Source organism: Mauremys reevesii, linkage group 26, assembly GCF_016161935.1.
Source record: "Mauremys reevesii isolate NIE-2019 linkage group 26, ASM1616193v1, whole genome shotgun sequence".
In the NCBI taxonomy this organism is placed as follows: Eukaryota; Metazoa; Chordata; order Testudines; family Geoemydidae; genus Mauremys; species Mauremys reevesii.
In genome coordinates, this window is record NC_052648.1 from 10,299,332 (window position 1) to 10,327,255 (window position 27,924).

Consider the following 27,924-nt stretch of genomic DNA (forward strand, 5'->3'; position numbering starts at 1 on the left):
GTTTAGTCAATTTGCCAGTTTTACATTCCCCTTCCTCCCCTCCCTCCAAAAAAAGTTAGTTGTAGTCTTTTAACTTATCCTGAGCTTTGCGGGGCACAGAATTTACAGCATCGTTGTTTTTGTCTTGAAAAGCTCTCAAGTCCGTTGACTCTTTTTCTTGTGAGAATAATTTGTTTTCAAGGTCAAATATCTTGCAAACTACCTAGATGCTACATGCTACTACTGCAAAGCAAAGCTGGGATTCTTAGCTGCTTTCCAGCACTCTAAAACATTTGTTTTCCAGGCGCTTCATGAAATATGAAACCTGCAAATAAATAGTGGCCAGCCCCCAAGTTGGGTTGCTAGCTGTACACTGTGCCAAGATTACTTACAGCAAATCCCGTACCTCACCCCAAACTAATTTTCAATTCCTGGTTTCTCTCCTGCAACCAGCTGGTTTGCAGTGTTCTTGGATCCAGATCCAGTAACAGACATAGCCTACTTTAAATCCCTTCCCATTCTATGCTTTAAGGGCCAATCCTGCAAAGTGCTAAAGCACCTCCTGAGAAGTGCCAAGTACCCTGTTCCCATCATTTTGCAGGATCAAGCGCTAGTTGTGGGTTCCATATAAAAAGCAATAATTCATAAATAAAAGGATCAGTGGAGAAAAAAATAGAACTAAGAGCAGGAAGTCTGATCAGACAGACCTCACAGAAACACAGGATACTATCAAACCTCTGCTCCCTAACATTTGTGGCAACTGAAATTTGCCTGAATGGTTTTTGAGCTTGTGGATTTACAGTTCTGTATATTAAGATGTTCCATAAACTTTAATCTTGCATAGAATTTCCAGTTCCTGCTGAGAATTGTGAATAAATGGAATAAATTCACATTTAATAACCAATCAAATAGAAGATATTGCAATGTCCTTGTCATGCTATACTATATCATATGCCTGTTTAAACGAGTGTTTTCATTCACTTTGATTCACTGATTCCGCTTGCACGGATTTCATTGTGATTGCTTTCATGTAATGTAATGGGAGCAAGATCAGGTTCTTACAAAGCATCCAGTCCTGTGAGGTGCTGGGTCTCTCCAGAGTGGTGTTGAATGCCCTTAATTCCCCCTGAATTTGTGGAGAGAAAAAAGGGGTGCAGAGCCCCTTGCAGAATCAGATCCTAAGAAAACAAGTCCCTGCTTGAGTGTGAGTAATTACTATTTGTGGTGTGCAATGGCTGTGTGGAATTCCTTCGTGAATGTTTTCAGTCACTGCGGATCCCTTCACCCAGCTGCATGCTAGATCGTTTGTGTGCTGGGTTTAGTTGTTTAGTTTTTGCTCAGCTTCCCTTTTATTTTACAGAACTGTTCAGCAACTATGATGATTCTTTACTGCATGAGCTATTCTTACTCCACCCTTGTTTGTTGTTTTTTGGGTTCTCTGTAGCATTGGCTGTTCTTGTTTCATTCCTGTTGGGCCTGGAACAGTCAACGCTAGGGACGAGGAAGTGCATAGCGTGGAGCTGCTTTTGTAACTCATAATTTGGTTTGAAAATGTTATCAAAACAAACGGATGCCAGCAGTGCGAATGTTAAGACCCATGCAAAATTTGCTCTGTCAGGAATCAGTTCAGAGTCAGTTCTCCTGCCTAAACATTTTGCCAAACAGTTAATTAGAATGGATTTAGTCAGAGGAGACTTTTCCCCAGTTAGATCATTTCTGTGAGATTATTAACTAGTATATTTTCCCATAAATAAAATGAAGCCTTCTGGGCAGGGTAGGCAATTTAGCCTGGAATAAATTGTGTGTGTCACGCTCTCCTTCTTCAGAAAGGCACTAGCACTGGAATGGTAGTTCACTAGCCAGTGCTAAAACATTGGCCATAGTTGGGGCCAAGTCTCGCGGACCTAATGGGCAGCAGAAGTGGCATGGTGGGGGAGTGCCCAAGTCGCAAAAATACTGTGATGATCCTGCTTCACACTGCTCTGCCTTGGTTACGTGTCCCTTTGGGGAAGGGAAAATGCAGAGGGTACCGTGGTATGGCCAGTAGATTCACAGTTGTGTGACCCAGGTGTAAAAACTGGGCTTGGTACCGGTAAGGAGCACCAGTCCCCTCCTGGAAGATCTCACAATGTAAATCAGGGGTCAGCAACCTTTCAGAAGAGCTGTGCCGAGTCTTCATTTATTCACTCTAGTTTAAGGTTTCACATGCCAGTAATACATTTGAACTTTTTTAGAAGATCTATTTCTATAAGTCTATAATATACAAAAGAGTTCTGGGCCCACAAACTTGAGGCTGCAGTAACAGCCACAGACCAGCTGCTTCTGGTGGTGCATGACTGGGAGATAGGAGGATTCCAACCCCTGCAGAGATCTCCTCCACAAAGCCTATTTACTAGGGCATTGTGCAAGACCCAGGCTTTTGCCCTTGTTGCCATCAGTATCTGAGCCAATATTTGCCCATAACTCTTTGTACAGTGATAATTAGCAGAAGTGGAGTTGGGAAAAACCACTATGCAGACTTGGATACACTCTCTCTCTTTGATGAGGCGAGAGTTCAGTTCCTGTGGCCTATTCAGTCCTAGGCTTCTCTGCTGAGTCCTCCATGACAGGGACAATTAGTGTTAATTTTGTGATGTGGATATTTGTCCTCTGGAAATTAGACTGAGAACCTACTACTTTCTCTAGGGTAACCAGACGGCAAGTGCAAAAAATCGGGACGGGGGTGGGGGGTAATAGGAGCCTATATAAGAAAAAGCCCCAAATATCGGGACTGTCCCTATAAAATCGGGACATCTGGTCACCCTAAGGCTCTCATGTCATCATACAAGAATTCAGCAAACGCTGTAGGTGAATACGTATGTGTGCGATCAGACCAATGCCAAAATAGCAAACACGGTTACACGTCTGTCCCACAAGATTGTCTATGACCATTGCAGGCTGTTCTATCCTTGCTTTGCGCTGTTCAGTTTCCACACAAAGTGTTAATACACCTTGCTTCAAAGCAGTAAATGGTGATATGGTAAGTCTGCCACCACCTTACTCTGTCATGGGCTCTTGCTTCCTAGTTGCTAGGTGAACCACACATGCTTTCGAGTTTGACTTCAGTGTGTTTTTGAATTATTTGTACTGGACACCATGAGAACAAGTGCATTGTTTTAGCTGACTATAAAATATGGCCTTGGATATCAGAGTCAGCCATACAAACAAAATCAACAGCTAATCTTTTAAGAGCATGCTTTGAATGGCAGACATCCAACAACAGTTACAGATTTTGATACTGGGAATCTCGCCCCACCATTTGATCCTGCAAACAGACCAAAGACAGCAGATATGGAACTGATCAAGTTGCCTCATGTGGGGGTGAGATCAAATCAGCCTAAAGAAAACTGAACTACTGTGTCAACATGTGCCAGGGATGCACGTCTACCCAATTATTAGGATCAACAGTGCTCAAGTCTGTGCAGAAGTTTTGCTACCTAGAGAGTATACGATCACAGAATGCCAGCTTTGATGAGATTACTCATTGCACAGCCAAACCAGCTTGCATTTGGAATGCCGTCATGCCACCCATGGAATGATAGAGGTATCAAAATAAGCACTAAGCTAAATATCTGTCAGGCAGTTGTGCTTTCAATGCTTCTGTATGTTTGAGAGACATGGACAATAGATCACCGTCACAGTAGGAAACTTTCATGTAAATCACCCAACAGCCATCAAACGGTAATGACTTTTAGTCACTATCAACCTGGGCTTTGGACTGGAGACCTTTTGATTAATAGGCTTGTTTCATTATCCTGAGCTCTCCAGTCCTCCTTGAGCTTCTTTAAAAAAATTCTCTGGATAGAAATTAAGGTACTTTACTCTATGACTGTTATTGTTTAACCTCCAGAAGCTGAAGTTGAGACATTTGAATGTTATTATTTAACCTAGATTGACAGGTTTGACTAGTTCCACTGCAGCTTTTGTCTATGCCTTAGTGGAATGCCCTGAAAGGCCATCTTGTAATGTTTCATAGCAATGATCCAGTGAATCATGATGGATATTCCTGTCTTTCCTAAGTAACAGAGCACTAGGGGGTCTGTTTATTCCTCTCTTGTCCACCAGTGTAGGCACACCTCCCTCACAAAGATGTACTAACCCAGTCCAGAGGGACTTTCTACTTCAGAGGCAAGTGTAGATAAGCTCTGAATTAACACTCCAGCGCTGCAGCTGTGCTACTTCAGTGAAGACATAACCTACTGCCAATCAGAGGAGTTTTCTCGTTGGCATAGGTATGCCACCACCGTGAGGGTACGTCTACACTACCCGCCAAATAAGCGATCGATCCAGCAGGGGTCGATTTATCGCATCTAGACTAGACACGATAAATCAATCCCCAAGCGCTCTCCCGTCGACTCCTGTACTCCACCGCCATGAGAGGTGCAGGTGGAGTTGATGGGGGAGTGGCAGCAGTCGACTCACCATGGTGAAGACACCACGGTAAGTCGATCTAAGTACGTTGACTTCAGCTATGTTATTCATGTAGCTGAAGTTGCATAACTTAGATCGATTGCCCCCCTAGTGTAGACCAGGCCTTAGAGGCTGTAGCTAGGTTGATGTGAGAATTCTCTCATCAACCTAATGTTGTCTACACTGGGGATTAGGTCAGTTTAAATGCCTTGCTCCGGGATGGATTTTTCAGACCCTTGAGCAACATCATTATATCAACTTAATTTCCTAGTGTAGACCAGGCCTTAGTCTAATACTTAAAGCCGTTGATGGAGAATCAGGACTCCTTGGTTCTACTTCCAGCTGTGCCATTGTTTTGAAGTGTCCTTGGGAAAGTCATTTAACATTTTTGTTCCTCAATTTCCTCCTCTGTAAATTTGGAAATAAGAATGCCTATCTCCCTCCCTACACGTATCCAAGGCTTCGGACACATTTGTAACACTTCAGAGCAACAGAGAAAAGGTGCTAGAGGAATTGTAAATAATAGTACTACACTGATGGCATTGCACTTAAAGGGCTGATATAAGGAACACAACAGTGTAGGAATTTCCATTCTGGATCATAGTAATAGATACTTAATCTGGTATCCTGTTTCCAATCATGACCTATACTAAATGCTTCAGAGGAAGGTATTTCAACCAGGTGTTTCAGAAGAGTGCCTGAAGAAAGGGTGTTTCAAACGAGTACCTGATATTGCGCAAATAAACTAACATTGACCGCAATTAGCAAATTAGCCCTTGAATATGCTCCAGTTATTCTAGCTAGTGAGGCTATTTATTAGTGGTTATTCATATAAATGAATAATCCCTATTTAAACTCTTGGCCTCAATAGCTAATCACAGTGAGTGTCACAGGTTTATTGTATGTTTTAATAGAGTCAGATTATGATGGATGTGTCACTAGGACAACATCTCCTTGCCTTCATCCTTGGTGTACGGCACCTTCCAAGATAGCACACAGATTTCTGAACTCACAGTTTTTAATATTCCCCACAGTGCATTGATTCCACCCAAATATCATCACAGTTTGGCTACTGGACACATATCTACTCATCCCCTGACTGACAGCAGCCAAGCAGCATTGGGAGCTACAGAGCACGTTCAAGGTCTAATTTACTAACTGCCATCAATGGTGATTCAGTTGTGTGAACACCGCCTCACCCCATTTTGGGGCTCATTCTCCTCACAGCCAAGTTCAATGGGAACAGCTGTTCACATCCTGTTCCCTCAAGAATGGAACCGATAAGAGTCAGCAAGTTAACTTGCTGCAGCTGCTGGAACAATACATTCAGTGTGACAGCTTTGTAGTTCTGTTAAATCAAGTACTGAACTGAATGGGCTACAGTATATGAATTAAACCGACAACTTCAGAGTTCCCTGAAGGCAGTGTATACATAGAGGATAATCATGTAGATCCCTATGGCAGCATACAGCAGGTATACCACTAATAAAAACACTTGGCATTTATATAATGTTAAAATGCTTTGTAATGCACTTGTAATTCATTAAATCCTTACAGCATCCTTAGGAAGCTGGAAACTTACTATCCTTATATTTAGGGTGACCAAATGAGATGAAGAAAATATTGGGCCACATGGGGGCGGGGGCAGGTCCACTGGCGAAGCGGGGAAAAAAAAAAAGCCGAGTGCTGCTGGCGGAGCAAAAAAAAAAAAAACGGAAAAAAAAAATCCAGTGCTGCCGGCAGAGTGAAATATCGGGACAAATTGCGTCCCGACCAAAGATCAGTCGGGACACGGGACAACCACCCAAATATTGGGATGGTCCCGATTTTATCGGGACGTCTGGTCACCCTAATTATGTTATATCAAAGATAGGAAGACTGAGGCACAGACAAGCCCATACAATAGCAATGCTGAGATTAGAGCTCAGGAGTCCCTGTTTCTTACACCCTTGTTCAGTTCACACTGCCTCTCAATCAAATCATAGTAATGACTGATGCATCCTACCAGCGCTGGGAAGTTCAGCAGGACTTCAAACCCAACTAATTTGGTTTCTCCTGGAACAGTATCTACACACGATCCTCATGTATGTGCGAAAAGAGTCCTCAGTGTTTTGGTAGCCCAAAAAGTAGTCCTGATCCAACTAGACAGTCAAGATACCATGTTTTATTTAAAAAGCAGAGAGGAAGAGGACTGTGTCACCCTTGCTGGGAAGCACTGCTTGTGGCACAGAGCAGTGTCCAACAGGACATTGGCAGTTGCCATTTTCTTGCTAGGAAAGGGAAAATGTAATGACTCATCTGATTATTAATTGACCCGGCCCCTGGATCTTTGGGTAATGGAGGAGATCTTTGTTCCCGGGAGGGGCAGACACAGCTCTATTTGCCGCACTGCTGAACACCAGATTACTGGGGTTCCGAACAGAGCACCAAGATGAGACAGCTTCTCCAGCCACTGGAGTGGCAAAGTCACATACATCTTTTCCTCTATTGCTTCTGGTAGTTCAGGAGAGACTTCATGATCCTACCATGCTTGCCAAGATGGAGGGGGTTCTCAGAGCTGTTAGGGATTGTTTGTGCCTGCTCCCTTCAGGATGAGAGACTAGCTACAACTGCTCACACAGAACCGGAGCACCTCTCTTCATCCCAGCCTAGGATCTAGGGTGACCAGTTGTCCTGATTTTATAGGGACAGTCCTGATATTTGGGGCTTTGTCTTACATAGGTGCCGATTACCCCCTAGCCGATTTTTTACACTTGTTGTCTGGTCACCCTACTCGGATCCCTCTCCTTTTTGTGGTGACCCTGAGATGGGAGAGAGTTAGGTTGTTTCTAAGCAGGTGTCAAGTCCTCTCAGCTGTTTAGAAGGAATTTATCAAATTTTCTATTTGTAGAAAAAGCCTCACAAGAATCCTTTTAATGAGTTCCTCGCTAGAACTGTTTGACCCTGAGTTATAGGCAACTTCTCTGGAAATACATTTGGTAGCTATTTCAGCTTTCCATTATCATGTGAAAAGAAGACCAGGTCTATCCTCTGCCCTTTGTCATCCTGTTCATGCAGCCCTTGTGGTACATTTGAAACCTCCCCTCCACTCACACACTAACTCCCCCACCCGCCACCCCCACTGTATTGTGGGATAATAACATAATCCTAGCTAGAATGCTTTTGAACCACCAGAGTACCTGTCAAATCAAAGTCCTTATATGGAAGACGGTAACTTCTGTGTGGAAAACAGTGACTCAGAGTGAGCGAGCTTTACTGATAGTTTATGTAGCTACTGATCTACATAAACTTCCCTAAGGATAAGATGATGCCACTGAGCAACCCTTTAGAAAGCAAGGTGGGTTTGGAATTCCAGTTTACATAGCCATCTTGCCAAAATACTTCTTGCATGCTTCTTGGACACACCCTTCTCCACAACCTCAGTGTAAAGAGGCCCCTGGACACGTAGCTGGAGCACACTGAAATTTTAGGAAAATCCACCCAGCCTTTACTTTCTTTTGACACTACTACTGTAGATTTTGCTTTCCCTAGAGAATCCTGTATAAATGGATATCTGAGCGCATTTCTCATTGCTGACCCTCAGCAAACGTGCAGCCTCAAGGTCGTGTCCAGGCACACTCAATCCAAGGGAAGTCAGCTTCTGTAGTCCATTTATGATTGATTTTCACCCAGGAGCATTTCAAGACTTTTCTGCCTACTCTTACAAACATTAAGTGCTTGGGCTCATCCATATGGCAAGATTTAGCATTAGGGTGCCCCTCACCCCAAAAATCTTTTATCTCACCCCATAATTTCATTTTATTTTGGGGCTCTCTATTGTCCTCCATGTTTTCTGGGCAGTATCTTTAGTCCTCTTAAATCTTCAGTAGTCAAACATTATGTAAAGCTCACTTCATAGGATCAGTTCTATGATTCACCTACCACTGAAATGCATCTCTGGAGTGAAGTCTGGCAGCAGTTTAACAGCACTACACAGTAAGGGTATGTCTACACTATGAAATTAGGTCAATTTTATAGAAGTCAATCTTTAGAAAGCAATTTTATACTGTCGAGTAGGTCCGTGGAGTGCAGCCTCAATACCATGGCTAGCATCAACTCACAGAGTGGTGCACTGTGCGTAGCTATCCACGGCAAACAATAGTTTTGCACCTTTTTTCCTGGGTTACCCGTGCAGCTGCCATAGCACGGCAAGCACGGAGCCTGCTCAGCTCACTGCTGCTGTTCTGAGCATTGTAAACACCTTGCGCATTATCCTGCGATATGTGCAGAACCTGGCTAGGAGACGCCAGCACAAGGACAATTGTGAGGAGGACATGGACACAAACGTTCCTGAAAGCACGGGATGTGGCAATTGGGACATCATGGCGACAGTGGGGCAGCTTGATACAGTGGAACGCTGATTCTGGGCCCAGCAAACAAGCCCAGACTGGTGGGACCACATAGTGTTGTGGGTATGGGATGAGTCCCAGTGGCTGCGAAACTTTCTCATGAGTAAGGCCACTTCCATGGAACTGTGTGAGTTGCTTTCCCCCGCCCTGAAGCGCAGGAATACCAAGATGAGACCTGCCCTGACAGTTGAGAAGCAAATGGCAATAGCCCTGTGGAAGCTTGCAATGCCTGACTGCTACGAGTCAGTTCAGAGTGGGCAAATCTACCATGGCGGCTGCTGTGATCCAAGTAGCCAAGGCAATCACTAATCTTCTGCTAGCAAGGGTAGCGACTCTGAGAAATGTGCAGGTCATAGTGGATGGATTTGTTCCAATGGGGTTCCCTAACTGTGGGGAGGGAGGGGGCAATAGAACACATGGCCCTATCTTGGCACCGGACCGCCTTGCCAACCAGCATATAAACCGCAAGGGGTACTTCTCAATGGTGCTGCAAGCACAGGTGGATCACAAGGGACATTTCAGCGACATCAACATGAGATGGCCAGGAAAGGTGCATGACGCTTTAGGAACGCTGGGCTGTTTGAACAGCTGCAAGAAGAGACTTACTTCCCAGACCACAAAATTACTGTTGGCGATGTTGAAATGCCAATAGTTATCCTTGGGGAGCCAGCCGACCCCTTGCTCCCATGGCTCATGAAGCCATACACAGGCAGCTTGGACAGTAGTAAGGAGCAATTCAACTATAGGCTGAGCAAGTGGGCAGAATGTTGGTAGAATGTGCCTTTGGACGTTTAAAAGCTCGCTGGCGCGTTTGCTGACTGAGTTAGACCTCAGCACAACTAATATTCCCCTTGTTATTGCTGCTTGCTGTGTGCTCCATAATATCTGAGAGAGTAAGGGGGAGACGTTTATGGCGGGGTGGGTGGTTGAGGCAAATTGCCTGGTGGCCAATTTTGAACAGCCAGACACCAGGGCGATTAGAAGAGCACAGCTTGGCACGCTGCGCATCAGAGAGGCTTTGAAAACCAGTTTCATGACTGGCCAGGCTATGGTGTGACGGTTGTGTGTGTTTCTCCTTGATGCAAAACAGCCCCTTTTGTTGATTTTAATTCCCTGTAAGCCAATCCCCCTCCCCACTTCAACCACAGCTGGCAAAGGAAATAAAGTCCATATTGTTTTGAATCCATGCAGTCTTTATTTTTAAAAAAGTGAGATCACTGACAAGGTAGCCTGGGTGGGGTGGAGGAGGAGGGAAGGCAAGGCCACATTGCTTATTGTAGCCACACTACAAATCAAACTGGTTGAATGGGCCATCCTCTGGAGTGGAGGGGCTGGGTGCCCGGAGCCTCCCCCCCCAACATTCTTGGGCATCTGGGTGAGGAGGATATGGAACTTGGGGAGGAGGGCAGGCGGTTATACAGTGGATGCAGCAGCTGTCTGTGCTCTTGTTGCTTTTCCTGCAGCTCCACCATATTCCTGATCATGTCCATTTGCTCCCCCATTAGCCTCAGCATCTCCTCCTGCGTGTTCTGACCATGCTCACTGAATACCTCCATGCATTCAGCTGTGCCCTATCAGTGTGGGAGGACTGCATGAGCTCGGAAAACATGTCATCATGAGTGTGGTTTTCGCCTTCTAATCAGCGATAACCTCAGAGACAGAGATGATACAGGGAGCATAGAAACATTTGCTCTTGCAGGGAGGATAAAAAGGGAGAGTAAAATTTAAGATACATTTCTGAGAACAAAAGGGAGACTCTTTCACAGTGAATCAAGCAATTCACAGCAGACAGGATGTGCTTTAGGTACAAGGTCACATTTTGCCTTTTATATTGAGCACCTGCCAGTATGGTGACACATCACACATGGCTGGGCAACAGAATTCAGTTTCCAGGCAGCAATGGTAAGCCAAAGGGTAGGCGGGGTTGTCTTCTTCCGCCTTCATAACATGTGGGAATGGTTTCAAAGCAGCGCCCTCCTTTCCCATAGCAAGCAATGCCTGTTGGGTTTGCCATTTAAAAGGAGGGGGCTGCGGTTTTGGGTTGGATGTGCAGCACACCCCTCCCCACACCGCATGGCTATTCTCCAGGATGATCCCTTTTAGCCATGCACAAACAGCCCAGCATGAATGGGGTTCCTTCTACTCTTCCCTTACAAAAATTCCCCTATTTCAACCAGATGACCATGAACGATATCACTCGCCTGAGGCTGACACAGAAAGATAAAGTCCAGATGTTGCATGAATGCAACCAAAATCCAGGACCATTCGCTGCCATGTTTTGTGCTGCAATGATTCCAGAGTATTGCTACTGGCTTGGCATGGTAAAGTGTCCTACCGTGAAGGACAAAATAAGCCAGTCCTCCCCAGAAACCTGCAAAGGCTTTCAGAGTACCCCCAGGAGAGCTTCATGGAGATGTCCCTAGAGGATTCCCGCTCCATCCCCAGACACGTTAACAGACTTTTCCAGTAGCTTTACTGGCTGTAAATGCATCCCAATTCTTCAGGGCAAATCAAACATTAAACACAATTGCTTTTAACCCCTTTAGTGTAGTTACAAATGTGCACTCACCAAAGGTGTCTTCTCCACCTTCAGGGTCTGGAAACCCACCTTGGGAGGGTATTGGCTCCAGGGTGATGAAAAGGTCCTGGCTACCAGGGAGAATGTATTCTCCACTTGCCTGCTGCGCATTCTCCGCCTCTTCTTCCTCATCCACAAAATCCTCCTCCATGTTGTGTGAGAGTCCTCCCTTGCAGGTGTCCGTGGACAGTGGTGGAGGTACTGGTAGGGTTCCCCTCAGCATGGCATGCAGCTGATCATAGAAGTGGCATGTCTGGGCAGGGATTTGGAGCAATCAGATTTTTGAATTGTTCCACTCTGGCTCTGGGCATAAAACCTACTGGTCCACGCTCCAGCTCCAGACTCCACTCCAAAGCCCTGTGTATGGGGCTCTGACCCGAGTGACCGTTTGCCTCCTTTGTCTTGTGGTAGGCTTGCCTGAGCTCCTTAACTTTCACATGGCACTGCTGTGTCTCCCTGGTGTAGCCTCTCTCCACCATGCCCTGTGCGATATATATATATATATATGCATTTCTTCTTTTTGATCGGAGTTCTGCCTGCATCAATGCTTCTCCCCATACAACGATCAGATCCAGTGTCTCCTGTTCGCTCCCTGCTGGAGCTCCTTTGCGATTCTGGGACTGAATGGTCACCTGTGCTGCTGAGCTCCCCACGCTGACCAAACAGGAAATGAAATTCAAAAGTTCCCGGGGCTTTTCCTGTGTACCTGGCTAGTGCCTTGGAATTGAAAGTGCTGTCCAGAGTGGTCACATTGGAGCACTCTGGGATAGCTCCCAGAGGCCAATACCATCAAATTGCACTACGCTGCGTCTGCACTACCCCAAATTCGAACCAATGAGGTCGATTTTAGCGCTACTCCCCTTACCAGGGAGGAGTACTGCAGTCAGTTTTAAGAGCCTTTTAGGTCGATGGAACGGGGTTGATTGTGTAGCCGCATTACTTATAAAATCGATCTAACGCGGCTAAATTCGATCTAACCTCGTAGAGTAGATCAGGGCTAAGTGAAAAGTACCACATCCAAATAAAAACAAGAGGAAGTTTTGGCAGACTAGAAATATCTGAGTTGGAATGTGGCAAGCCCACTGGGGCTAATGTCCCTCCTCTTAAGGAAAATCCCATAGGATCTTTAACAACTACGGTGGTCAGGATCTCTATTTTACGTCTCCTCTGACAGTCGTCCTCTCCAGCAGTACGGTGCTTCCTCACACCATTCCGGGCCACTAGTTTAGTAGTGACTTAAGGGGAACAGCACCTCCCACTGAATTGCTAGTGATACATCCTGCAGGTCTGAGGTGTTCCTTAGAGGTCTCCTATCCTAGTCAAGGAAATGACTAGAAATAGGATTTGGGGGCAGGGGAAGATTTTGGGTGTGAAAACCGGTTGGCTTTCATCTTCCTTTGCACCAGGGCTGAATCCAGCCCTCTTGCAAGAGGGTACAACTCCACCAAAATCAGTAATTTGCCATTGTCCCCTCTTTCCTCAGTTGAGGCATGAGACTGTTGAACGGCCTGACCGGTCGCGTGACTGCTGTGAGGAGGCAGTGGCAGGTTTCCTGAACGGAGGCAGTAGATTTCTCAGTCGGGTATGTTCAATAACTCTGTGTTTTTAAAACATTAAGGATGAGTGGCAGAGAGCAGTTCAGAAATGATGCTCTGTGGGGGCAGACCACCTGCCAATGAAAGCTTGCACTGTATGTTGTCAGTTTGTGAAAACCGAGTCCCAAGAGGCTGGCGAGTCTGTTCTGGCTAGAACAGTGCTAGAGGGACGAGTTTATTGTATCCCCCTGTGGCATGCTTGGTGCCAGAAGCAGCGCTAGTATTTCCAGGAGGGAAAAAAAATGGAGGGGGCTTTTGAAATGTATTGGCCTTACTTCTAATAAATGGGCCCTGGCACTACAGCTGCAACTCACATATTTGCCAGGAGATGTGCAGGAGAGAAGGAACTATGTTCCTCACACTGGTAATTTAAGGTTATCAGGGCGGGGTGGAAAGGACTTGGCAACAAGGTGACTCATGATAGCTGAACTGACACGGTCCTGTCACCCTGCTGGGCTTTGGGACTCAGGGCTGCCCAGAGGGTGGGGCAAGTGGGGCAATTTGCCCCAGGCCCTGCAGGGGCCCCCACGAGAATATAATATTCTGTAGTATTGCAACTTTTTCTTATGGAAGGGGCCCCCGAAATTGTTTTGCCCCAGACCCCCTGAATCCTCTGAGCAGCCCTGTTGGGACTTAGCCAGAGCTCCCCAGCCTCTTCCATCTCCAGCACTGAACAGCACCACCACTTTGCGGCTGTGTCTTAGGCGCCCTTTCTGTTGCACTGTCACGTAGCTCGTCGAGAACCTTTACCTAGCGTTTTGCTTGGCACAACGGGACTCTGACTCGCCTCAGGCCTATAGTGGTTACCCCACTGCACATTGAAAATAATAAAAGAAACCTGCTATTGCCTCCTCACAGGGGTCACAGTGCAGGAGAAGCTTTTCTTCATCATCCTCCTCACCTTCACCACCACCCCCTTCCAGGGACAAACCCAAGAATGATCTACAGCGCATATACATTTTCCTTTAGAAGGAAGAAAAAAAGAAAAAAAATGCCTGAGTATTTGACTCTGTGCCAGGATTGTGTTGTGACTGGGTAACAGTGACTCAGACATTATTGGTTTCAGACATATGCTACGTGCAGAGAAAAAGGAGCCAGAGCAAGCCCCACGTGATGATGATATTAGCACAGCCCTCTCCCACTTGCACCGAGACTCTTTACGACTCTTGAGTGGAGCAAGACTGAACTGATGTCTGCATGTGCATGCATATTACTTTCGAATGCCACAGATTAACCAACTGCTAGAGGGGAGCATTTTAATGATGAAAAACCATACAGAGCTCAATTGTTCTCTCTATCCATAGAAAAGTTACTCCAGCCACCCCCCTTCTCTCTAATTGAGTTGTTTCAAAATAGGCTTGGGAGAGAGGGGGGAAGTGGGGAGAGGGGGAATTTTTTCCTAGTCCCAGCGTGATTTATCTGCAGTGCAGACTGCTGGATTTTTCACTGCCATTTGGGAAACATGCTGAAATCAAAAACTTTCAGGACTGGTCTGGTAGACTTTAAATGTTTAACACAGAAAATACCCAAGTGGAGCCCAGATCTCCGAGCGACACAGCTCCCCAACAGTACCAGTGCCCCTCTCCTTTGCCCATCCAACACAAGCAAAAACAGATGGGAAAGGTGGCCTGAGCACAGGACTAGGGCTAAGGACTCTGATCCCAACTCTCTAAATCTGAATTATTATTCTTATTGCAGTGGGGGGCATAGATCAGCATTCACACTGCACTCCCCATCAGTACCCGGTCTGGGCCAGGGAAGCTAATGATTCAGCCAGCAGACCAAATTCAGTGATGAACCCTAGTCACATGGGACCTGAGGCACGTTGTGCCTATGCTAAGAAGAAGATTGTTGGAGTATCTCAGAACAAACTGAAAAATGGGGCCCCATCGTGCTAGGCTCTGTATAACCATTATAGGAGACAGACCCTTTCCTTAAAGCCTTAGAATCAAAATGGACAAGCCAGACAGTGGGTAGGGGAAGGGATACAAGCTCTGATACAGTCACTCTGTGACCCCAGGTATGTCAATTTATTTCATTTCTCTGTGCTTCAATTTCCCAGTCTGAGGAAGAGAGAATACTAACCTACCGCACAAGCATGTTGTGAGTTTAATGGATGTAATGTTTGTCAAGTGCTTTGAAGTGATGATGCTAGAGCAGCATTAGGAATTTCTTAGCTAAAGCCAGCCAAGCCTCTGTCATCGATATTTCATGAATATATTTAATTTCAAACCACATCTCCCTCCCCAACCTATGGTGTGTGTGTGTGTGTGGTGGTAGTGGGGTATTAACACTGTGATCCTTTGCTGACCCTCATTTCCAACTAGATCCTCCCACCCCACCCTACCCTACCAAACAGTCACATCCCTGGCTTTCTCCACACAGTTCAGACCAAGCTTTTTGATATTTTCTTATAACATTTTGGCATCTTAACAAACAAAAAAATCACCTCTATATCCATTCCTAACTTAGTCTGTGTCCCATGGAGTTTTTCCTGCTATTATCTCTAAACATTCTTTGTTTCAAATTCTGTTTCTCTCTTCCTTGGGATTTTTCAGTCTCTGGTCCCCTCACATTAATTTTTCCTATAGCACTCAGCACATTCTTCTCCCTACCTTTCTTCTGAGTTGTTTACTGTTCTCTTCAGTTTTTTTCCTCTTCCTTTGTGTATTCCTTTCCTATAAAGTGTCTTTTTACCCTCCTTCCATTCTCAATCCTGTCCAGATTGTCTGTGTGTGTCTTTTTCAGGCCCTGATTTAACCATGTATTTCATAGAATCATAGGGTTGGAAGGGACCTCAGGAGGTCATCTAGTCCAACCCCCTGCTCAAAGCAGGACTAATCCCCAGATTTTTACCCCAGTTCCCCAAATGGCCCCCTCAAGGAGTGAACTCACACCCCTGAGTTTAGCAGGCCAATGCTCAAACCACTGAGCTATCCCTCCCCCCCTAAGCATATGGAGAGACTGAGTGAAAGATCCATGGGGTGTATTAGTGTGCTGTTGATTGTATTTACTTCGGTGCTTAAAGTTAGGCACGTGCGAAGGTACATAGGCATATGCATGGGTGCCTGCTAAATCAGGGGCATAGTCTTTCCATTGTGCCCTGCTCCAGCACCCCCTTCAGTTCCCTGTATGAAGCACACCCATCCTCCCCACCCTGCTCATCTCTGCTTCACCTCCCTATTTCCTTCCTGAGTGGATTGTGATCTATTATAAGCCATATTCTGCTGCAGGCCCATCCAGATGCACTTGGTTGTGTGCTTACCTCTTGGTTTCCCAGCGGGGGACAGAAAGCCTTTCCGCTCCCCACTGAATAGCTGATTGGTAGCTGCCAGAGGAGTAGTGTTGCTAGTGTTTAACTCCAGCACGTGGCAGAGAGAAATATGGAGGTGACAAGAAAGGGTGGGTCTGCTGGGAGCCCACTCCCAATGTGGGATATGGATCTGCCTCAGTGTCCGCCTGTTAACAAGCTGATAGTCCGTCTTGGCTTAGCAATGCCATGATAACCATCGACAGGTGTTTAAACCTCAAGGAGGGTTGTTTGGGTGGGACGTAATTAATAGGATTTAGTTACATAAAAGGGCTCAGCATCAGGTTCTCTGTCTGACAGCAAGGTGTATTGGCCCGTGGAACAGATTCCCACAAGCAGGGATAGAAGCCCTAGTGCTTGAGATATTGAAAGCTGGACTGGACAAGACTCCCAAGAATATACTGGAAGAACAAAGCCTTAATTCCCTGAAGAGGGGAGCAGGGAAAGGTGGATTTTAAATTTAGCCTTATAACAATACACACAATATTCTGCTATTTTTATAGCAGTCATAGGTATAGCTAGCTCATAGCACCCCCTGCTGGTGGAGCCTGGCACGGTAGGTGTCCCCCACCTGTGTTTCCCCTCAACCACGTTTTCCGTCCCTCCTAGGGATTTGTACGGCTCAGGTCTCCAGCTTGGTGTCGCAGTTCAAGCCACTTCCAAGATAACCAGTATCCAGACAAACAGAAGGTTCTTCTACCCCTCCTGTTGAGCCCACCCTCCAGGCTCAGTTCCCAAGCCATTATGGATTGTCTTTAAGTCTGTCTGGTCTGGGATAGCATCTTGACGCTTTGGCTCCTTCCCCGAAGTCCCCTCACACTCTCAGGGTATCTTCCCCTCTTCCTGTCTCGGGGGTAGGGCACAGAGTCCTTCCACCAGATCCCAGCTTGTTCTCTGTTGTTCCTCTCCCACCCTGAGGTTTCTCAGCTTTTAAGAGGCCCGGGTATTTCAGGGTTTCACCTGAGCCCACTTAGACCAGGCCCTTCGGGCTGGGAAGCAGCTCATTATGGCACAAACAGGTCTGACTGAGCAGGGCTAGCCAACCCCAGGTCTCCTGGCCCTTAAAGGGGAAGGCCATCAAGTCAGTCTCATAAGAGGTGGCTCTTACCCTAACAGAGCACTAGGTATTACCCTCCCCACTTAACAAAAGGGGAACTGAGGCACAGAGCAGCACTGTGACCGGCCCAAGACTGCAGAGCAAGTCAGTGGCAGAGTGTAGCACAGCAGTTACTCACCGCCATGGCGCCTCCTGCTGGTCACTCCAGGAATTAGCTCACGCCAGCCTCAGAGCACCTCCTGCTGGCCAATGTCTTTCCTGCCTCAGGCCCCCATGTCCCTCCCAGACCCCAGTGCCCCTTACCTTGGGCTGCTGCCCCACAGCAGTGCCCCCACACTCTGGGTCTCCCTTCCCAGGGGAACCCCTCCCCCTATGCCCACCTTGCCGCAGTGGCTATTGCCAGTCTTCATCTAGCCCCCCGTTCTCTGGGGCAAACTACAGCCTGTCACAGCCACTTATCACTGGCAAGGGGGTTGGACCAGCTGCCTCTGCCTATCCCCGGGCTGCAGCTCCACAGCCCCAGTACCTCCTTAGGCCTTAACAAGGCCTCAGCCTGGGGAGTTGCCAGGCTGGAGCTCCCCAGCTCCCTTGCCCTTCCCCAGCACCGCTCTGCCCTAGGTACCCTCTGCGCCAAGGCAGCTAGGTCCATCCCCCTTCTTTAGCCCTTATATCAAGGCCAGCTGTAGCCTGATTGGGTGTGGCCCCAGCTGTGGCCGCCTCCCCAATCAGCCAATCTCAGCTGCCTTTAACCTTTTCCCCTAGGAGCGGGGTAACTGCCCCGCTAGAAACCCAATAGGTACACAGAGCAAGAATCCCAGAACCCAATAGGTACACAGAGCAAGAATGAAACCCTTGTCTCCTGACTCCCAGCCCCATGAGGCTGACTTTAGCACTGAAGTCTATTGTATTCTCCAGCCCAGGGGCTTCAGGCCAACCCCAGCATGGGAATGGAAAGGACTGCTCTGACAAGTGATGTGTTCTGCTGGTAGTGAGAGGCCACGCTCAGGAGTGACGAACCCACACTGCATTGGAGAGATGTTCTCAAGATAAACCTCTCTCTCTGCACCTGAGAGTCTTACTGCTGCCTCTTCAAGCAGCTTTCCTCCATGCTTTGAATCTCCCCAGCCAGCGTAGCAGCTTTCTGAAAGAGGCAGTGCCCAGTGTAACGCAAATTGCAGTAGAAATACCTAGGGTAAAAGGCAATGCAAAAGTCTGAGGTTGCTGGGCTTCTGTCTGCAGTTTGGGGAGGAATGTGTCAGCCTTGCACATTGAATAGTTTGTGTTTCTTCAAAACTCCTTTCACCCTAGGGTCTCTCAAACATGGTTTGTGGTGAAACCCTAACAGATACTTATAGGATTTGGGGTGGGGAGGGAGAGTCAGGGTCCTCTACTTATAGCATTGGGGAGCTCCTTGTATCATTCCAGTTCCCCAACCCTATTTTACGCCACTCATCTCCCTCAAAGACCTGGTGTCACAGCAGTTTTCCCTCTGCCTGCTGGTGCCACTCCTTGAGACAACCAGATAAAGCACTCTCAAGCAACAGCATGCGCCCTCCATAGCCTTGTGAGCCAGCAGGCAGGGTTCTCCTTTGGCTTCAGAGCTGGAGTCCCCTCTATGTCACTGTTCAGGCACCAGACCAGTGCCTGGCCTCACTGTTCAATTCATGTTGTTTGCCTGTTATTTGAAACTTGGCTCTGACATTTATATTTGATACATTAGCAACATCAGCAAAGAGTCCTGTGGCACCTTATAGACTAACAGAAGTTTTGGAGCATGAGCTTTCGTGGGATGCATCCGATGAAGTGGGTATTCACCCACGAAAGCTCATGCTCCAAAACTTCTGTTTGTCTATAAGGTGCCACAGGACTCTTTGCTGCTTTTACAGATCCAGACTAACACGGCTACCCCTCTGATATTAGTAGCATCCTTTCACTTAGTTTTGAATTCTTTGCATTGTCTTTTCTGGCATGCTCACTCTCTCCAAGCAGAGAGCCAGTTTGTTTCAGCTGTTTCAGTGATGGTGGATGCATGGTAAAGGTGCCTCCAGAAACATGCCCCTTGATCCCCTGTAGGCAATTTAAGGCATTTTCCCCTGCCTCACATTACTCTCTTGCCCATGGCTTTTAAAAAGGCCCTGGACACATTGTACATCTAGCCAGGGCAGAGCCAGATTCATACCTGGTGTCATACCACCTTTTGAGGGACATCGCTCATTCTAATCACAAAGTTACGTTGCTTCACACCAAGTGGCAGCCCCTCTGTTTTATTGTTGAAAATAATTTACATCAGAAATAAAGGATCATGAAACTAAGATTATGGAAAGTGCCAGTTCCGCTAAGGGAAGAAATACTGCAGTGTTTCAAGTTTTCTGCATGAATATTTTGTGTGTGTCTCATGTAGGGTCTTTGGCCCGCATTGCATCCCATCCCACCTTTGGGCCTTGGCAGGGTGAGAGGCATGGCCAGTATAAGCAAGTGCAAGTCAGGAAAGTGAGAGAGACATTCATTGGCAATTTAAATAGTGGTGTAATCTGGGCTAGGGGTGTATGGGGCCAGATTCTGATATCAGTTGCACTACTGTAAATACGGAGTAATGCCATTGACTTCATTGGCATTGTTCTGAATTGATATCGGTGTAAATGAGATCACAGTGTTGATGCTAATGGGTGAGAAATTTGAAGTGCATGTGTATTTACAACACTTGGGAATTCAGTGGATATGCAAAACCAGTGATTTAGGTGCTAAAGAGGCAGAAGGTGAACAGGAGTAGCAGGAAAAGCAGACAACTGCAGGGTATAAGATAAATAAATCTCCAAATATTTTACCTTCCATTCTCTTTTTGACTGCTTTTCCTGTTACACCTTCACCTCCCACCCCCTTGGTGTGTAAATCACACTCTTCACACACCTATTGAATTCCAAATCAGTGCAAGTTACACAGTTTTCCTCCTTATGCTGATTTCTGGTCCATTTACGTCCCGTAAATTCAGCCACTGATGAAGTTGGCATTGGATTGGGTTATTTTTACAACAGAGTTAATTTCACCCCTTTAATTAACATTCCAGATTTATCATGAATCATGCTCTTTTATGGAAATCCTTGGCAGAGTAATTCATGGGAAATTTGTTTCAAGGTGCACATTTAGCCACTAATTCTGAACTTGCATACTGCCGTAAAACTGGTATAAATCCACTGAGTTAGTAGAGTTGCTTCTAATGTACACTAGTGTAAGTGAGTGGACTTTTACCCTTTGTATAGAAAGCCTATCCGTCTAACAAGTTAAGTCAGTTATCCATTATGCAAGAGGATTTCAGGTAGTCTCATCCCAAAAAAATTAGACCGTTCTCATCTCAACAGATGACATCAAAATTCTCCTTGACATGATGGGTCAGAGTTTCAAAGGGGCTTCAGAAAAAAGCATTCATAAAATTTGCTAATGTACCCATACCATGTGCAGAACAGCTGCTTTTGTATGTCTGATCACACATATCCAATCATCATGTGTGTGTCCATAGTCTCTTCACTGTTTTCCACATAAAGCCTTGAATAATTATTCCCATGTATCTGTCTAGCTAATCCTCTTTATGGAGTTGCCCTTCACCATGGTATCTAAGCTTTTAACTTTTATCCTTAAGTCATTCACTTCTTAGATCTACCTTGGAACAATTACTCAATGAAGTTCTGCCCCCAAAGTGATATTAAAGGGCATTCTCATGAAACAGCACTACAGAACTTCAACCTTTCCTGAGGCCAAAAACTAAATCAGCCCTGTGTGCTGTGATCAGTTGAATCTCGTCCTGTAATTCTCAGCCTGGCTATATTGTTCATCCACCTGCAAAAGTCATTAGTTGCCTCTTGCGTTCCTCTGCCATTCACTGTTATATACCAGAGCAAATCACACACTCCACTGTAGCCTGGTGCTGTTTTATTGGACAATCTAGTTTTAAAAGGAGTCTTTTTCATTCTCTTGTTTGTTATTTACCGGGCCAACACGCAGCTTCTATTTCTTGTCCTAGTAACCGTAAAATGGAGCCGTCCAAGGGTTACAATGGAACAGTATGAGAGCTGTTAGTTCCCCAGCAGGGAGTGTCCTCTGTGTGTGAAATTAAAGGGGTAAATTGTCCCTGTAATCTGTGGGTTTCTACAGCACCCATTTCTGCAAATACAGGCATAATTAGCTACTAGGCTTGTTCCACTCCCGTTAGGCATCAGGATTGTTCCTTGGCCCTCATATTGTGTGCTGGATTCATTATTCACCGAAAGAGGCTTATTCCTAAAGATTTGCTGTGATTGCATGGTCCAGGGGAAGATTGTTGCTCTCCACATCTTTTGAAAGGGACCGAGTTGGTTTAAAGTTATGTAATGCTCTTGCCTTTTGCTACTAAAACTCCAGAGATTACAGAACCTGAAAGAATGATTTGTACTTCAGCAATGATCAAAGGCCTCTCAAGATTGAAGTCCCATTATGCTAGTTCAGGGGTGGCCAACTTGAGCCTGAGAAGGAGCCAGAATTTACCAATGGACATTGCCGAAGAGCCACAGTAATATGTCAGCAGCCCCCCCATCAGCTCCCCCACACACTCCCAGCACCTCCCACCCACTGGCAGCCTCGCCAATCAGCCCCTCGCCCTCCCGCCCTGCACTTCCTGATCAGCTGTTTTGTGGGGTGCAGGAGGCTCTGGGGTGGGGGAGGAGCGATGGCACAGCAGGGTCAGGGGAGGGGGCGGGAAGGGGTGGAGGGGGGGCAGGGCCTGTGGCAAAGCCAGGGGTTGAGCTGTGAGCACCCCAGCACATTGGAAAGTTGGTGCCTGTCACCCCAGCCCCGGAGTCGGTGCCTAGACGAGGAGCCGCATATTAACTTCTGAAGAGGCTCCGGAGCCACAGGTTGGCCACCCCTGTGCTAGTTGTTTGCGATGACTGGGAGATTTGCCTGCTGAGTGCAAAGGTTGTGAGCCTCTCAAGACAGCTAGATAGACTCGTGCACTGCTGAGGAGGAGCCAGTGATCTTGTTACTTGTAGGACTACCAGTGACATAGGGAAAGGTAAAAGAAAAGTCCTGCCGGACAACTTTAGGCTGCTAGGTAAGAGATGAAAATCCAGGGCCCTCATGGTAGCATTCTCCGAAATGGTTCCAGCTCCATGTGCAGGGTCAGACAGACAGAACTGCAGAGTCTCACTGTGTGGATGAGACGATGGTGTTTGGAGGAGGGGTTTAGGTTTCTTAGGAACTGGGAAACCTTTTGAGAGAGGAGGAGCCTATAAAGAAAGGGTGGGCTCCCCCTAAACTAAATCAGAACCAGATTGCTGACATGTAACGTTAAAAAGGTTGTAGAGGAGTTTTTAAACTAAGGGCTGGGGGAAAGCCGACAGCTGTAGAGGAGTAAACAGCTCAATTGGAAACACCCTTCAAGGCTGAATTTATTAAAGGGGAAACTGGCAGGGGCGGTGAGTTATATGGGCCAGTGGTGTCCATGCTCCAGCAAATTCAGGGCCTAGGCAGGGAGGAGGGGAGCAGGCGCACACGTGAAGGCAGCCCCTCCCCCCCGGCACCCACCACAGGGGAGACGAGGGGGCTTCCTGGGCCTGAGGGAGGGCTGGCCCCTAGGAGCTCGTACAGTGTGCCAGAAATAAATGATCAGATTTCACAATGGAGAGAGGTGATGTTTAAGGCTCCTGGATTTTAACTTGGGAGGTCATTGGCCAGCACCAACAGGAAAAGAAACGCTGCTGCAGGATGGACGGGTAGGACTCAAGTCCAGTAGAAAGAACTGGGCGAACAGAAGGATCTTGGAAAAAGCCAGCCTAGGATTTATTTCCTTGACAATCGTGCCACTCCAGTTATTTTGACATCGCTTCACTGGCTGCCCATCAGCGTCCAGCTGGAGTTTAAGGCATAATTATGACCTGTAGAGTCCTAAATGGTCTGGGACTGGCCTACCCGAGGGATGGCCGTTCTCCTGGTGCCACGCTGCCACAGCTGCAGCCAGCAGGACCAGTAGCTGGATGATCCCCTCACTGTAAAAGAGAGAGGGCAGCAGGCAGAGTGTTCTCTGCACGGGCTCAGGAACTTGCTCTGAAATAGCCCAGATTTGGTGAGCTTCCAGGCATGGTGCAAAAGCCTTCTGGGTGAGAGGTTTGCAGGGGGCTGAGGGTATGCTTAATGCTTCCCACAATGATAAAGGGACAGAAAGGAGTTTTTCTAGGTATCTGTCTGGCTGCGTTGCTATCGAAAAGGTCACTTAACGTGGCTAGGATTTGATTGTGTTATTAATGGTGTTAGAGCACCTAGAGCCTTGTCTTAGGCCTCTATTATCTTAAAGCCAAATAAAGAAAAGCAGAGCTGCAAATGGCCAGCGCCGGCTCTGCTGTGAGAGATGGTCTCTGCAAAAGGCGGAGTTACAGGGAGAGGGACCTCTGAGCCACAGTAGCACCGTTACATGCTTTTTTCCCCTGCTACAAAATATGGATCTTTGTATTGGATGAGAGCCCTTTTATTGTTCAGACGTCGCTGCTCACACTTGTAGGAGACTGCAGAAGAATGTATTTAGTTATTTGGCACCTGCCCTGCTCTGAGCAAACCCGAGGAACCAGCAACGTCAAGGAGCAGCTTGATTCTGAGGATTGTCAATTAATAGGGATCATGATAGGAGAGAAATGAACATGTACCAATTTGTCTGCTCGCAGGAAGCAATGGCAGAAATGAGGTTTGGCAAGAGGACTACAAATTGACATTTCTGGGCTCTACTCCAGCTTCATTGAGCCTCAATGGGTCACTTAGGGCCAGATGACCTGGCTGTATAGGGTGTAAGAGGGAGTAAGACTCCCTCTTACCCCTTGCCTTTCCCCCCTTGCATCATGGCTGCATGCTTGGTATATCCTCCCCCTCTCCATCCCCCGCCCCGGATGGTTGAGGTGTGGGTGGAGAAGGACAAGGAGTTTGTGGATCCTTGGATCTGCAACACCAATACGTCAGCCCGCCGTAGCTGGCTAGTGGGGGAATGGGAAGTAGAACAGATCAGTGTCAATAGCAGATTCTATCCTGGGGAACAGGGAGGGAAACAGAGAGGGAATTGTGACGGAGGCATGATTCCTCCCCTACTCTGCTCCTAGGTTGTGCAGCTACATGCTACTCCTTACACATTGCAAGGAATGAAAGCTCAACCTTGTCCTTGAATCTCCCTTGCCTTGGTTTCCCCATCTGTCACATCGAGTCTAATATTTCAGGCTAGGTTGACTTTTAGACCCACTAATTCTCAGCAGTGGCCCTTTAAGAGCCCAACAGTGGGGCCTGTTTTCACTTTCCTGCATGGCAGTCCCAAGGACAGTGTTTTTGAAATGTCATGTTCAAACAGTCGCTCGCTTGTATTTTCCTCAGAGGTACTAACGGCTGCAAATCTTCAAAGAGAATAATGATTAGCCCTGAGCAGCACTTGGCTGTGAGAAAATGTGTAATGGAACAATTATTGAAAGCAGCCAAGACTAAAAGTAGCATTTAATGGGATCCAGCATCTCCTGTTCCAACTGACCCAATTGCTGCTGCCCCTGCCAAGTAAAGAGAGTGAAAACCTTCTGAGATTTGCAACTCTGGGTATTTAGGTCACATGTGGATTAGAGTGTGATCAGATCCGCTTTAATGTGGAGTTGGTGGGTGGGTGGGTGTGTGTGTGTGTGTGTGTGTGTGTGTGTGTGTGTGTGTGTGTGTGTGTGTGTGTGTGTGTGTGTGTGTGTGTGTGTGTGTGTGTGTTAGAGACAGAGAGAGAGAGAGAGAGGATACACACACACACAATCATGTAATATACAAGGCAATTTCAAAGCCTTGATTCCTTAAGACTGATCACAGAGAGAGTTTGCTAAAGCACTCTACCTACAGAGATGGAGTCACATTTTGTAAGGGTTTTGGGAGGCACGGCAGATTACAAGTGTTTTTTTAAAAAGCCTTTTTACATTCCTGTGAATGCAGGGCTGGTGAAAGGTATTGATTCAGAGCCCTGAGGGAAAGCCATCCACTCCGTAAGTTACAGCATGCTCACTGCCAGAGCAAGCTTCCCCCACAACACACTCCCATCATGCCTCCCCTAGCAATGTGCCTCACCCTCAGCTGGATGAATGGTCTCTAATAGCAGGAGGAGAGTTCACTTCTATGGTGTATTCTGTCCTTGCATTCTACGCTGAGATTAGCACTAATTGTCTCCTTTTTTGGCTTTGCAAAGTCCAGTGGCAAACAGAGACCCAGCAAACTCAGTTCAGTCAGATAGTAACACTGTCACTGTTATTTATCACTGGTGACCTCAACTAGGGTCTTCCCCCCCCCTTTTTTTTTGTTGGTATGGGGTTTTTTCCTTGTTTCAGGGGTCGATCAAAAAAAAATTTCAGACAGCTCTAGATTGAGGGATCTACAAGGCTCAATTTAAACCAACCCTCTCTTTTCTTGAGACTTCTAAAATTCCAACCACAGAACTGGCCAGAGGGGTTGCTGTTGAAAGACAAGGAATTTCCGGCCCCTGCTGGCCCGTGGTACAAATCAAACTCAGGCCTGTCGTGTAGCAATGCCAAGCGCACTATGCCCCAGGTGGCCCTGGGAATAAGGGGTTCCTAACTGAGCCCAGGAGTTCTACAAGCATAGTCAGCCCCAGACAGCCTGGGGTGCAAGAAACCAAGAATTGAAAACAGGAGTCAGTCCTATGTGACAGACTTGATTCATGTCATCTGAGCACCTGAATTTTTACCACTGTAGCAGGACAGGTGATTGAAGTTGGCTTGAGGCCAGAATGGAAGATTATCAGGGTTTGTTCAAGCCAATAATTGGTCAGAGTCTGACATTTTGATAATCCCTCCATTCTAGTGTGCAGAGAGAACAAGTGTAGTCAGCTCCACCTGACCAGCACCAGTACTCTTCTAAACCTCTTCGGACATGGCGAAGCACAGAGATGGCGACACTGATGGGCCTTTCTTTATGGCCTGTGACAAAGTTCCTCCTCTACCTTGGTGGGTCCTGCATTTATGGGCAGATTTGTTTGCCTCAGAGATCTTCCCCTCTGGTGGAATCCACAATCTGGGTCAACTCCTCCTGTGTCTGATCAGGAGTTGGGAGGTTTGGGGGGGAACCCAGACCCACCCTCTACTCCGGGTTCCAGCCCAGGGCCCTGTGGATCGCAGCTGCCTAAAGTGCCTCTTGTAACAGCTGCGTGACAGCTACACCTCCCTGGGCTACTTCCCCATGGCCTCCTCCAAACACCTTCTTTATCCTCACCACAGGACCTTCCTCCTGGTGTCTGATAACGCTTGTACTCCTCAGTCCTCCAGCAGCACACACCCTCTCAGCTCCTTGCACCTCTTGCTCCCAGCTCCTCATATGCACACCACAAACTGAAGTGAGCTCCTTTTTAAACCCAGGTGCCCTGATTAGCCTGCCTTAATTGATTCTAGCAGCTTCTTGATTGGCTGCAGGTGTTCTAATCAGCCTGTCTGCCTTAATTGTTTCCAGAAAGTTCCTGATTGTTCTGGAATCTTCCCTGTTACCCAGGGAAAGGGGACCTACTTAACCTGGGGCTAATATATCTGCCTTCTATCACTCTCCTATAGCCCGCCCACTTCCTGGATACCAATAGGATCACTCTCCTATAGCCATCTGGCCTGACTCTGTCACAGGCCACAGACATGGGTGAAACATCCGTATAAATTCTGCTTGATCTATAAGTTGAACTTGATGCCTTCAATCACAAAGAGCTGCTGGTCCACCAAAGAGCTTTTAGGGACCTGCATAGACCAGTGTCCCCTGTTCTTCTCTGGCAGATCCTTGCGGGTCATGAGGGGCTCCTGCTCCTCCTCTTGCTTGGGGAGTCCCGCAGGCCTGAGTCCTGCCACCACTGCTGTTAATGGCCAATCCTGGCTGGGAACAATCAGATAACACAAACTCTGACACCATCAGTGTGCTGATGACACACAGCTGTGTGTGTCCAGCACAGCCGCTGCTTTGTCCCAGCTGGAAGAAAGGCAGCTGGCTCAAGCTAAATACAGGAAGTATGGAGGTGACATGCAGGAGGGAGCTGTCGTACACTGTGATCTTGTCGTCTGTCGGGGTATCTGCGCTCCAGTGGTTAACATAGTACACAGCCTTGGGGAGGGCCGGCTCCAGGCACCAGCAAAGGAAGCAGGTGCTTGGGGCGGCCAATGGAAAGGGGCGGCATGTCCGGGTCTTCGGCGGCAATTCGGCGGCAGGTCCCTCAGTCCCTCTCGCAGCGAAGGACCCACTGCCGAATTGCCGCCGAAGAATGAAGCGGCGTGGTAGAGCTGCCGCCGAAGTGCCGCCGATCGCAGCTTTATCTTTTTTTTTCTCCGTTCCGCCACTTGGGCGGCAAAAAAGCTGGAGCCAGCCCTGGTCTTGGAGTCCTGCTGGGTTCATCATTGTACTTGGAGACCCAAATAGTCTCCAGAAATGTCTCCTTCTGTCTTGACGAGCAAGGTGGAGTCATTGTTTCTCCTCAGATGAGGGCCTAGCTGTGCTGTTTCTTGCGTGTGTCCCTTCCAGGTTAGCCCCCTGCCAAGTATCCTGTGTAGGAACAGGAAAGG

General features: G+C 47.2%; 1 protein-coding gene across 1 annotated transcript in view; it reads left to right on the top strand.

Moving 5' to 3' along the window:
- Positions 1-27,924, top strand: part of LOC120391623 — a 58,687-nt gene that overhangs the window by 5,613 nt on the left and 25,150 nt on the right. Inside the window, exon 2 of the mRNA XM_039515483.1 lies at positions 12,878-12,976. The gene's annotated coding sequence lies outside the window, so the exon portion shown is untranslated. The remainder of the gene's footprint in view (positions 1-12,877; positions 12,977-27,924) is intronic.